We start from the raw sequence: 13,239 nt of genomic DNA, 5'->3' as shown, positions 1-13,239 counted from the left end.
AAAACATATGACTTAAAATGATTCGACTTTTCTTTTATAGTTGTATGTATATAAATTATTGATATTATATAATAATTATTTAATTTTTTTAATAATTCCAAGTGTTACGAGGACACCGATTTGTTCATAAAAAAAAAAAAAAATAATAGTAACAATAATAAATTATTTTACCAACATAAGAACCTATTTATAATATAATAAAATGAAATTTTATCAATATAAATGAAATATTACTATTTATTTAAATATTAATAAGCAAATTAACCATTATTCGTATTATTCGTGTGTACAATAGAAGTTTTATATATTTTTTTCAATGAATAATCCAAACTAAATTTAAATTTTCTATAAAAAAAAAACTCACATTGTAGTGGTAGAAGTCACATTCATAGTGTAGAATCCATATTTCCGATTTCCTAGAAATAAAAAATAAAAAATATTCAATTTATTATTTAATAACATAGTATAACTCATAATACACACATTTATAAAAACATATTATAATTGATTGGCAACAACTATATGTATTTGAATAATATAATTTATGAATTATTTAATGAGTTCGACTTATTAAAAATTACAAAAAAAAAATATTTAGACTAGTTTACAAGTCTTACATTGTTTATTGTTTTAAAAATAAATTTACATAGTTTATATTATTATATTTTATATTCTATATATATATAATAAGCATATATTATGCACATCTTATATATTATACATATCATATGTTGATATTATATTGTTTTTCATCATATTAGTGTATGTCTGCACTTATTTTTTGTGGAATTTTATAATAAAATAACAATATCATACTATAATGGTTTCTTTTCTACAGTACAGCCTCGAATATAAACAAATTAGAAAGATAATTTTAAGTTATTTTTAAAAAATAATTTGATCATGATTCCTTTTTACCGGAATTCCAAATTAAAACATTCCAGAATATACACTTACACGCCGTAAATTGTAATGTTAAATAATTTCTACTGGTTAAATTAATTGTATAACAATTTAAAAATAAACCTGCAGTTATTCAAAAAATTGTGCCAACATGGATATTATTGTTTATTGTGCAGCATCATAGATATTACCTACCTATTACACATACATAACCATATTACCAGTCATTTTTATTTACATAATAACCACAAGGTATTGTAATACGTGTTATTATCTCAGTAATAAATTAATAGTAATAAATAATAATATACTATTGTAAATAAAGTAAGGTAAAGTAGCAAAATTGTTCTCTTATATTAAAGTAAAAATATTTCTAAGATAACTAAAATATATAAAATACTATAACAGTAAATTTAAGCTAAAGTAAAAATAAATTTGTTATTTTGTTAGTATTTAGTAGATTTACATTCATATATTGTATTCTTATATGTAACTAATGTTTTGCCATAATACATAAAAAAATATACATATATAATAAATAAATGTTTAAAATATCGTTATGTATTGTCTTCATTGAAGCAGTAAAAATATATTTCAGTAAAACAAATTATTGTATAGATACTAAATACTAAATACGCTATATTTTACTTTAATATTACGTTGATAATTAATAGAGACAACTTTAATAATAGTCTATACTCTATAGGCAATAATGAAACACCGACATTTTGAACAAACGCAAAAGTTAAAAGGTTGGATTGTTTATAGTATAACATACAAAGACCTATACAGTTTTTTAGAATTATTTAAAAATAACATCAAATAATCTACTTGTTCAGCCATACAGCATGATAAAAAATTTTAAGTTTGTAACTCAAATAGGAAACATAATATGTATTATATTATAAGGTATATAAATTCTAAAAACTCCAGCTCATTATTTTTTAACTATTAGAAGTATTTCTCCTTCGTTTTAGTAGTATTAATTAACACAAATTTAAAAATTGTTCCAAAACTATAACCATACTTTTTCCAAAACGTATCATTTTCAGAAATCACACGTTATGTAGCAAATCAAATAAACAAGCAAAAAAAAAAACTTTAAAATATTATTAAATAATTTATTATTTTTGACTTCTCAAACCTTTTTCTAATGATAAATATTTTATTTCAAAAAGTTACGCATATTTCCTAAATCGTTTAGATTGTTTACAACATGAAATCATTATTTTTGAAAAAAAAAATAATGGATATCTAAAATAAAACAATTTGCATAAAAACACTTTAAATTAATTTATTTTTCGATTGGCTACTTAATTTACACTTGAAAAATAGTGTACCTATCAATTGCTAATTTATGAGTATTTTTTTTATATATTTTCTATTAAATTAAATTTTATTGTGATAAAATTTATTTTTAAAAATATAAAAATCAATAATATTATGACAATTGACTAGATATGTAGTTAATAATAATATAAATTATATAACAATAACAATCGTTTCAAACAAATTCGAGTACTGTATAGATTTGCTATACTTGTTTGTTTCCAAGAAAGCTTTATAAATTAATTTTTAAGTTTATTAAAAAATATACATAACTTTATTTTTGTGCAGCGACTTATATAGTTCTTGTGTTTTTCTGTGGGGACTTAAATATATATATATATGTTTAGTTATGTCGGAACTTACTTATTATCTCTTTTAATTTTCGTGTAGGTACTTACATAATATATTGCATTGGAACTTATGTTGAAACCAAGTGTTTTAAGTTTGTATTTTTTTCAGTTTATATAATATATTATTTTTATTGACGAGAAATTTATGAATATAATATGTAATATTTAAAAAAAACAACTGTTACAATAGTATTATTTCATTTATTAAGTAGAGAACTTTATGAAACATTTTTCTTGTTAAATAACCATTTGCAAATAATGAAATATAGTATTTAGTATACTAGTAATACACAAGATGCAAGAGCATTAAGAATTCTAAGAGTTACTTATTAAAACAAATTAAAAAAAAAAAACGTCCAACAAACATTTCTGAATAAAAAATTCAAGAATACGTTGAATTTGTGTTATTAAAAGACAACTGTGAGTGATAATATGATTAATAAAATAATAAATAAGTCTTCGTTATATGTTTTTGTGTTTTCAGCGCTCCTTTCATATGATGTATTATTATCTTAAAAACTACAATACAGATTAAAAAAATGTTGTTTTTTGTATTAAAAAGTTATTGGACGGATAAAACAATTTGATAATTTTTCATCATTTCAATAAAAAATAAAAATGAATACTCAACATAAAACTCAAATTTACTTTGTCACATTTTATTTTGTTTTTTTTTTTGTTTTACTGCAGAAGTGTTTAGATTTTTAAATTCTAAATTTATATTCAGTATTCATACGTTTAACTGTTCATAATATTAGATCTCAAATTTGACCTACCAAAACTCTACACATTGTTCAGTATGCAAAAATAAATAAGAATTTGTAGGAAAACAGACTATGGACGTTATATTGTAAATAATATAACATCGGAAGTCTTATCGGGCTTTAACAAGTCAATATAAAGGGCGTTATAATAAATACGATATAAAAAACAGTTTTAACTAAAATGTCAAAGAGTTTGTTATTTGTGTTGTTAATGGCAGTTATTATTACATCTCGTTGAAATAATATGCATATTATAATATATACATCACTGTTATTTTTTTCGCGATGAAAAACCTTTTAACACAAAACAGTTTTTATTTTACGTGTATTTTTTTTTAAATAAAACATTACAGAAAAGAAACAATATAATATGTATGAATGAATAACGTATTTCTTTTGCCTATTGAATAGAAAACAATGATCAATGATCATTATATATAAATATTGAAAATAAGATGAAATTGACATTTAGCATGATATATATATATTTTTTTTGTAATTGTGTATTTTATTATATTTTTTATTCATTTGAACAGTTGAATAATAACTATAATAACATATGTTCCTAATTATTTTAGTAAATACCTATTCATATTTTTAAGCATTGTGTTAGATTAATATAACAAAAAAACTATTAATATTAATTACATATAATTAATTATAACTCAAATTACTATAAAAATACAGTACAATTTCAAATTTAACATTATTTTTCATATGTTTATGCTACTGTTGTTTCATATTCGTTAAACGCATTTTTATAACATAATAACCCTTGTCTTTTAAGTCCAATCAGGGATAAATAATTCAAAACCTACAGTCTGGTAAAACAATAGCAAAATAGTCATTTTAACTGTTTGAAATGTTATATAAAAATGAACTGAACTTTGTAAATATAGTTTCGTAATCAAGATCATCAATTATACATGAAGTCTACGCTCAATTGATTAAGTTAGGAAAAACATTTTTTTTCCAACTGTTAATAATGTAAAAACCTAAATAATTTCGCACAGTAGTTTAACATAACGTAATTGTTTAAATCGACCGTATGCTATTAATATTATTATCATTATTACAAAACATTTTAAGAATTTTAAATAAAAGTAATATTATAGAAAATAATATTAAATTATACGTATTATAGTATATTATTATTGTTATACGGTTCAACTATTGCAAATACTATCTAATTTGTAGGTCATTGTATAATGATGAATATTTATAATTATTATGTATTACTAGCCTTTGGAATTTGAAGGCGATAAAATAAAAACAAATTGTTAAATATGCATGCAGTAAAGTTATTCATAATTTAAAATAAGTTAAATCAATAACTATTGTCGACAATAAGATAAATTTTCGTTATATGAAAGCAATCAAAATTAAAGTATGTAAATCGCATCGTTGTCGTCAAATTAATGTTCAACTGCAAGGATGGTGATACATACTATAATACCTATGTAAAATAATATTGAGTTTTATATTAAATATCATTTAAAATATATAGGCTAAGGAAAAAAATCATTTTTTTAGAAATTTTAAGTACTATGCTTAATATGCGTACAAAAATCAATGAAATGTGTACTTTTCCCTAAAATTAAAAAATATGCAAAATATATGAATTTTTAATTTGGTGTGTTAAAAATCGAGAGTTTATAAAAAAATATGAAACTCCTACAACTTCCAAGTCCTAGTTAGTTGCAACACTGAGTTTAACCATAAAAATTGTGTATTAAACAAATATAGTAGGTAATAGTATAATATTGTGAATTAAGTGATTTTAAAATTATGTCATTAGCAAATTATAAAAATTCACATAAATTATTAATTATTTAATCATTTTTTTGTTTTAATTTTACTTCTAACTAATAAATTATATTTTTATTTTTATTATTTTTTTTTGTTTGGTGTTCACAGTATTACTGTTCGTCTTTTCTCAGTCATCATAATAATATCACAGTCGCTACAATGTTACCGTGACATATTATTACCTTAGTAAAAAGTAACTAATTTATTTAATTTTCTAATTCATATAATTATAAATTATCTTAAGAATGAAATAACGACCTCTAACTTTCCTTTCTATATAGTTATATTTCCCACCTAAGCAATTATTACTTGAGCGAGCATCTTTAACACAAACATAATTTAGATCTCAAAATTAACCAACAGACAGAGTAATCCACAAAACTTCAAATGTGATCCCGTAAAACAAAATTTTAATGCAGAGTTCAAGTAACCAATTATACAGATTGGCATCAACAAATTAACAGATGGGTATTATAATTATATGTTTTTTTGAAAATTTGTATTAAGTGTTTTTTGTTTTTTTTTTTTTAAATTCCAAGCAAAATACTACGTATATGTTTATAATTGTCTTTCTTACAAATTTTTAAATGTTGAAAGTGTTCCAAACATTAAAAATGTGTACACAATAGATTGAGTATTTGAATACTGAAATAAATATTTCGCAGGGAATAATTTTCAAATATTTTATTATTTTAATAATAAATACAAAAAACCTATCGACTTTCAACAAATTGTTAAAAATAGTAAATTATTTTTGAAAAAATTCGAGATAAATATAATACAATTTATTTAAAATACATAAACAAGAAAACTTGAAATATTATCCTAATATAATAAACTTAGCGTTACAATCCATAGTTATAAGTGTTATTATTTTTTTTTTTTGTTGTTCAAATATTTGATACGATATGCAATCAAAATTAGTATAATATGATACGGGATAAACACAAATTATTTAAAACTTTATTTAATATTTTAAAATAATACTGTAATAAAAATGTATATAGGTTATGTAGGTTAGGTTAAAAAGACGATTTATTTTGTTCAACGTCAAAAAAACGTTAAAATATAGAACTAGTTAACTGCGTAGTAAATAATCAAATTTAACTAGCTTTAATTTCGTAAAATCAATAGTTCCACATTGATAATGTTTAATTTCTAAATTTAATATAAAGTAAATATTAGTATAAAGTAACTATTATACGAGTTAATATTATTTAGACGTTAATTAAAAAATTGTGTCCTCTCTTTATATTACGAGATATTTTTCTAGGTTAGTACGAGTTTTCTAAAAATATAGAGTAATGTTAAATATAATCGATTTACTATGCTAAATTTATCTTATCCTATGTATTTATACTAAATGTATGCTTAAGACAAAAATGTGAAAACAAAAAGGTCTAAAATCTAAATTAATATCGAAATTAATTTTGTCAATGCAACCTAGTAGTGTTCAAACTAATATTAATAACAGATCAAACTATAATATTGTAACAAAATAAAACTAACGGACTCTAAAAATATCGATACAATATTCTTTAATAGTTAAAAAATAATAGATAGAATTGTCGATTTTCAGTGTAGGTTCAAAATTTAAATGACTATTTATTATTCCAGGACACGGATGAAACGAAGAGCCAGAACCTATATAATATTCTGCTAAACTCATGAAAAGGATTAAAAGCCTATAATATAATTTGTATTTTTTAGTTAAAGTTTTATCAGAAAATCAGCTATAATTATTATGCATAACGTTTTTAAGATATTCGATAGCCGAAAACTACATTATTTTACTACGGACGGGTGAGTGCTTATACACTTTAAAAAACTTTCGCTTTTAAACTTTCTCTTATATCATATAAATGTAAAACTGTCGAAAAGTTAACTCATGAAAAAAAATATTATATTAAACATGAAGTTTTTTCTTCACTTTAATGGTTTTCACTAAAAAAATATCAAAATTATAGTTGTATAATAATCATATTTACCAATAATACCAATAAATCTATTTCCTTGTTGTTACTCGTTAAGATATAGATAACGTACCTATTAATGATATTGTTAAACATGCTATTAAAGTGAGTTTTGTTTGTTAATTTATAGTTCAATAATATTATCTAAGTAGTTACTTATTAAAATTATAATAATATTATGGTTATAATAGATTATATTATAAGCAAGCGAGTAGGTAATCAAATTATCATTCTTAAAAATAGGAGTTTTGTATGAGCCTGATAATTAAAATAAAAGTTGTTACACTCGATTATTAAAACCAACTTAATAATATTTTGTACCTATATTGCTGCTGTACATAGAAAATAATAGTACCGACTCGATGAAAATGGCATGCGATTTAAGTGAATAATATATTATATAATATTTATAATTTATATGTATATATATTTTTAAATTAAATTAAATGTTAAAATGAATCGTCAGTTTGAAGCACGTAATAAGGACATTAGTCATCTGGGTGGACTTTTATTTAATTTTTTCATATTTTCATTATAATACACAGAAGAAACGATGTAGTTAAGTGCGAGGGACATCGACGCAAACGTGACTAGCATTTTCTGTGCAAAACCATTTTCTATTTTTATTTTTTTTTTTACCCAGTATTTACTAATAATATAGAATAAAAAAACCAAATTCTAAGTAGATAAAAACTAATTAATATAATAGATAAATAATATTTTGAGACTGAACTTTTCATCGAACTTTTTACTATTATGTTGCATTATAGGTGATTTTAATAATTATTTTTATTATTCGTTTCGGTTTTAATATGTTATAGGGAATACAACTTTATAAATGCTCTTAAGACGAGGTGTCATGACTAATGGTTGTCCGTGTACTTTATTATTATTTAATTTTTAGAATATTTAGTACAACTATGATATTTCAACAATTATAATAATAACAAAATGTATACAGATTATATAATTTATGAACACACTAAGTTAATAATTAAAGTAATATAAAGTAATTTAAATAATAATATATCAATAAAGACGATAAATATCAGGTAAGAAAATGAACACAATTATGGAGTGTTAAGTACAAAAATACTTGGTTAATGCCTTAGTTATTAGTTTATTAATATAACAGAAAGAAATTAATTTATAATGGAGGTTAGGTCGGAGAGGAATTTCGAGGGAGCTAAATTTAAACTTGAAATTTATGGATTAATTCTGTTTTAGGACCAGAAGTAACAGAAGCATATGATGGGATTGATCGAGAAGGGACGTTGAAGAGGTACCTACCTACTTGGGAATTGGATTTCCCTGTGCTTATGTTTTTAACTACTATTACTATGGATTATACGCAGGTCGTTCACAAAATAAAAAAAATGATTCTAAAAATATAAATGCATGTACAATGTATTTACTAATATGGAAGCGGTTAATAAAATAACCGCATTCATAAGGGTCTTTTATAGAGTTAAAGTTTCAGCAACCCAGTATTGGAGAAGAAATTATTATTCTTGTGTTATTATTAATTTGCCTATTCCTCATGAACTATTTGCAGTTCTCAAAAAATTTTTTGGATGATTTGTTATTTTTTTATTTATTATTATTTATTTTTTATTTGTTATTTGTTATTTTTTGTTAATTTTAGTTGAAGATGTTGCTACTCATATTGGGCAGACGTAAGTTATTGTTGTTCGGATTATTTTGGTGTACAGTAAAATGGTTGATTTTATTTAGAAGGTTGATTTATAGTTTACTAGAGGATGAAGTGTATTCATGTCTGTATATATTTATATAACTTAAATAAATTCATCCTTGAGTAAGATGTTTATTCAAATAAATCTACACGTCAGTTTTTCGTCTAACACCAAAGTATTTGACTGAGTCATCATTATTATTCCATTCTATTGCTTGGTTTATATAATATGATATATGATAATGAACTGGGTATCTTTATATTTTTTTTTATAGATTACAGCTGTAATTTTTGTTGAATTCAGGAACAGTTCCTATTTTTGGAACCAGGTGGTTACTGTGTTTAGATATGTTTGGAGACTTTGAACTAGAGATTTCAGGATGTTACGTTGGGCTATTGTTGTTATATCGTCCTCAAACATAGCTAGTTGAGTGTTTAATTTGAATTCAATTATACGCCATTGCATACAAAATAACGTTTATCTTATCACTCTGTGTATATTATCAATACGAATTTGCATAGTTAATGCAGTAATCTATTTTATTGTAGTAACACAGTGGTTTAAATTGTTTTTTTCTCGAATAGATTAAAAAAATTGTTACTGTAGGTATATGTTTTAAATTTTGTGGGTTTTAGTAAGAATAAACTATGAGGTATCCTGTAATAAGTTAAATAATTTGTCATAATCGTGAACAATTTCAAATTTATTTGTTTTGTTGTTAAAAAATTATAAAAACTTTTAAATTTTTATTATAAAAGCTTGATAACAAATCAGCTCTATGAAAATCTCAGATTTCTTTGTTGTAAATTCAAAAAAGTAAAATATTAGAAAATAATAACAGTTAAATATAGTGAAGTATGTATACATTGCTTTTTAATGACTGAATTGTTAAAGAATAATAATAATATTATTATATAATACATTTATTTTCAAATACATTGAGATAACGTTTTTCTGTTATCAAAACCATCATTTATTAAATAAATATCCTCGAAATAAAACTTTCTCAATTATTAATATAACTTGATGCTATAACATACCGTCCATCTTATCGTCCGAAATGCATACGTTCAATATATAAAAATAGCATAGTTTGCGAAAACAATAAACGTCCGTTTTTCTCCTCGGTTTGTAAAACGGATTTTATTTTAATTGATATTTTTCCGGGAGACACGAGACTATTTTCTTTTTGAAAATAACAACAATATGATGGCTAATTTCCCAAGATTGAATTACGGGCGGAAACACATCGTTTCGGAACTTTGGCAAATGCGAATTCAATTAATTTCGAATCAGCGTTAAACCCATTAATCAATGTCGGTTTTCGTACGTCCGCATAAAAATGAAAAATAAAAAAAAAAAAAAAATAGGACACACGTAATATTATTATTACGGAGCGTCTTGTGGGCGCGATTTTTAGACTCTTATGTTTTAGCTATGTCGCTGATAAATATTTTTCGCCCTTTATCGTCGTTACACCGAACTATTTCGCCACCAACAAAAAACGCTATCAATTGCTGTATATAATCACGGGCAATATATTTATCTACATTCATAATATAGTTGTTGCGTTGGTCGAAACCAAAACAACAAATGTAAAAACAAAAAAAAACTGTTAACCTATAAGTGGGTATATTATAATTTAAAATGTGCGAAAATAAATCGAATACCCTCCTTCCCACAACCACCGATCACCGACCACAACGCGTGAACGGCGGCACTGTACAAAACGAAATCCGACTAGCTGAACGAATATTTTTATTATTGTCGTGTGTTTTTAATCCCAGAAATGACGCTGCAGTGATGGAAATACGTGCGTGTGCTGCCAGAGAGCAGACAATAACGGACTCATATATGTATACAACTATTTCAACTTACTGTCATTGGTGTAGCGAACAAAGTCGTGTGCGTTTGTTTTATGACCAGAAACCTAGCCGGGTACGCCCGAGACCCGATTTTATTGTATTATACGGTTATTATTACTATTACTATTATTATCATCATTTTCGGATCCGAATCGTAATGCGTTTTTCTACTCACACTGTTCTATATATTGTATACGTGTATATAATACTGTGTATTAGTGTTTGTATTATAGTGCGTGTACAACGATTAAATTGCATGTCGTACGAATTCGCGTCCGATCGTAAGACGTAGACATTAATAAATTGTACGGGTCCGTATACGACCATACTATAACTGCACCGTTACCGGGAACCTGGTCAACATAGCCTACACACACAGAAATCATAAAGCAGAGTTAACCGGATCGTTTACGATTTATATTAAAAACGGTTGTCGGAGTTCATCCAACGAGTTGATACTCCTCATCAAGCCATCATTCTCAACATAAAACGACACCTCATAAAGTTAAAAAAAAAAAAAAACCTATAGTGGGAATAAAACTGTTTGTTATTAGCCCTTTTTTTATTATACAATACAATAGTGAGTACATTATGTTTTTATTATCTATAAATTTATTTTTACTTGGTCTCGGACTTCAACTATAAGGTTCATTAGTTTTATTTAAATTAGTACATTATTAAAGGTACTGGTTCATTATAATGTTATTACCTATCTAGTACAAGTAGCACTTGATCCTTAATATTATTTTTTATATTGGTGCTTATTCAGATCCTTTTATCGAAAAATTATAATTCAGTATGAAAAAAAAATGAAAGTTCAATTTTTACAAGTTTGAAATTTATTACCAACACAAAATAATAATAATCGTTGTACCGAAGCTCAAAATAATGAAAAAATGGTATATTAAAACAATGTAAAAGAAGAGTAAAAACTTAACTCAGATGAAAGTTTTAAAAACAATATTAATTTTAGTGTTTGAATGCCTATGAAAAATTTTAAAATACTAATATTAAAATAAGAGTAACAGTGCGTCTACTTTATTATCAAGGGCCCCAATAGAAGACGTATTCAAATTCTTTTTACGCAAATATCCAAGCTATATATAGTTTGATAAATTCTTAACAGGCATTAAGGATATTGACAACATTAAAATTACACGCATTTTAATTTTATATCTTAGATTATGCCTGATAAAATGTTGTGTTAAAGGGTTCACTTTAAAGAATTAAGTGTAAGTAAATTAGCCAAGTGAATTTCGCAGGATGGACCAATAATGTATGCGTAGATCGTGTGGTATTGGATCTTTATCAATTATTAACACAAGATTTACGTTATATTAATTTACTAACCACTTTAAAATAGGTACTTAATGATTTTGTTAATTGTTAACGATTTAAATCAATTCGATAATAATTTGAGCAAAATATCAATAAATCGTTATGATCGAATCCATGTAAAAATAACATTATTAGGTAGTATGAATATTTACTTATAGTTTTTAAAATATTTAAATACAGGTTTCGATTCAAGATTATTTAATAAATAATTGCATTTTAAGTACCCATTCCGGCCATACTGTTCAACATTTTCCTGTTTAATACACAATTGAACAATTTCGTCTGATTTTTTTTTTTTTTTTTAAAAAAAGCTAATAACTCTCTCTTTTGTTCTTTTTACTTTCTGCATTGACGGCACTCAGTGAGCACATTTTTCACACTTGATTAAATATATCGCAAGTGATTCACGTTATAACTACTTAAAAGGGGAGCTTCCTTTATCATTAAATGTCCAACGTAAGTTATATTTGAGAGTTAAGTACTATGCTAAAGCCGATTATCACAACTTTATATCATACTTTATTTTAGTGTTGATTAAAGCCATCAAAATTCAGTGGTAATGAGAAACACGTTATACCTATTTTTGGAAATATTATGATCATTTAAAATGTTATTTACGAATAAAACACAATACGTGAATGAACGGTTTTACGTATTATATTTTATTGAGATAGCTGTAATAATCGCACCAAATGAAATTTCTTCTTTGTGATTAACGGGTTTTATTTATCATGCATTTTGAATTGATTACTACAGAAATCGGCAATCTTTGGATAAATTTAAGATCAGGAAATAGGTTTTTTTTAGTTATTTTTTATGTGAAATATGCTTGAACGTATTATGTTGTATTATATCTTAGATTGCAGGAAAAAAAAACATTTTTGCTGTTCTTTACATCAAAGCATTTTTACTTTTTGCACAAAAACTTGCATATCATGCATTTTGGTTCCATAATCAATATAGAAGTTTCACATTGCCATGGTAGGCGGTTATTTTTGGATTCAAAATTGAGATACGAGTACTTCATTATCACGTGTGATGCAAAACATCCAGGAAAAAAAATCGATACGGTGTCGATGCTCGTAGGCTTTGTTGTTATAAGCTCTACACTTACGACCTAAGCTGATTTTCAATACATTATTAGAACATAATAATAAAAATTAAAACGGTAAAGCATTTCTTTATCTGCTGATAAACGTCACAAAATGTGAAAC

The 13,239-nt window shown here is 24.4% G+C and overlaps 1 protein-coding gene across 1 annotated transcript in view; it reads right to left on the bottom strand.

Annotated features, from left to right (window-relative positions):
* Positions 1 to 13,239, bottom strand: part of LOC114122736 (cell adhesion molecule 3-like) — a 393,513-nt gene that overhangs the window by 330,384 nt on the left and 49,890 nt on the right. Inside the window, exon 2 of the mRNA XM_050210832.1 lies at positions 365 to 416. The gene's annotated coding sequence lies outside the window, so the exon portion shown is untranslated. The remainder of the gene's footprint in view (positions 1 to 364; positions 417 to 13,239) is intronic.

The sequence above is a fragment of the Aphis gossypii genome, chromosome 1 (genome assembly GCF_020184175.1).
Source record: "Aphis gossypii isolate Hap1 chromosome 1, ASM2018417v2, whole genome shotgun sequence".
Lineage (NCBI taxonomy): Eukaryota > Metazoa > Arthropoda > Insecta > Hemiptera > Aphididae > Aphis > Aphis gossypii.
This window is presented reverse-complemented; position numbering and strand designations above follow the sequence as displayed.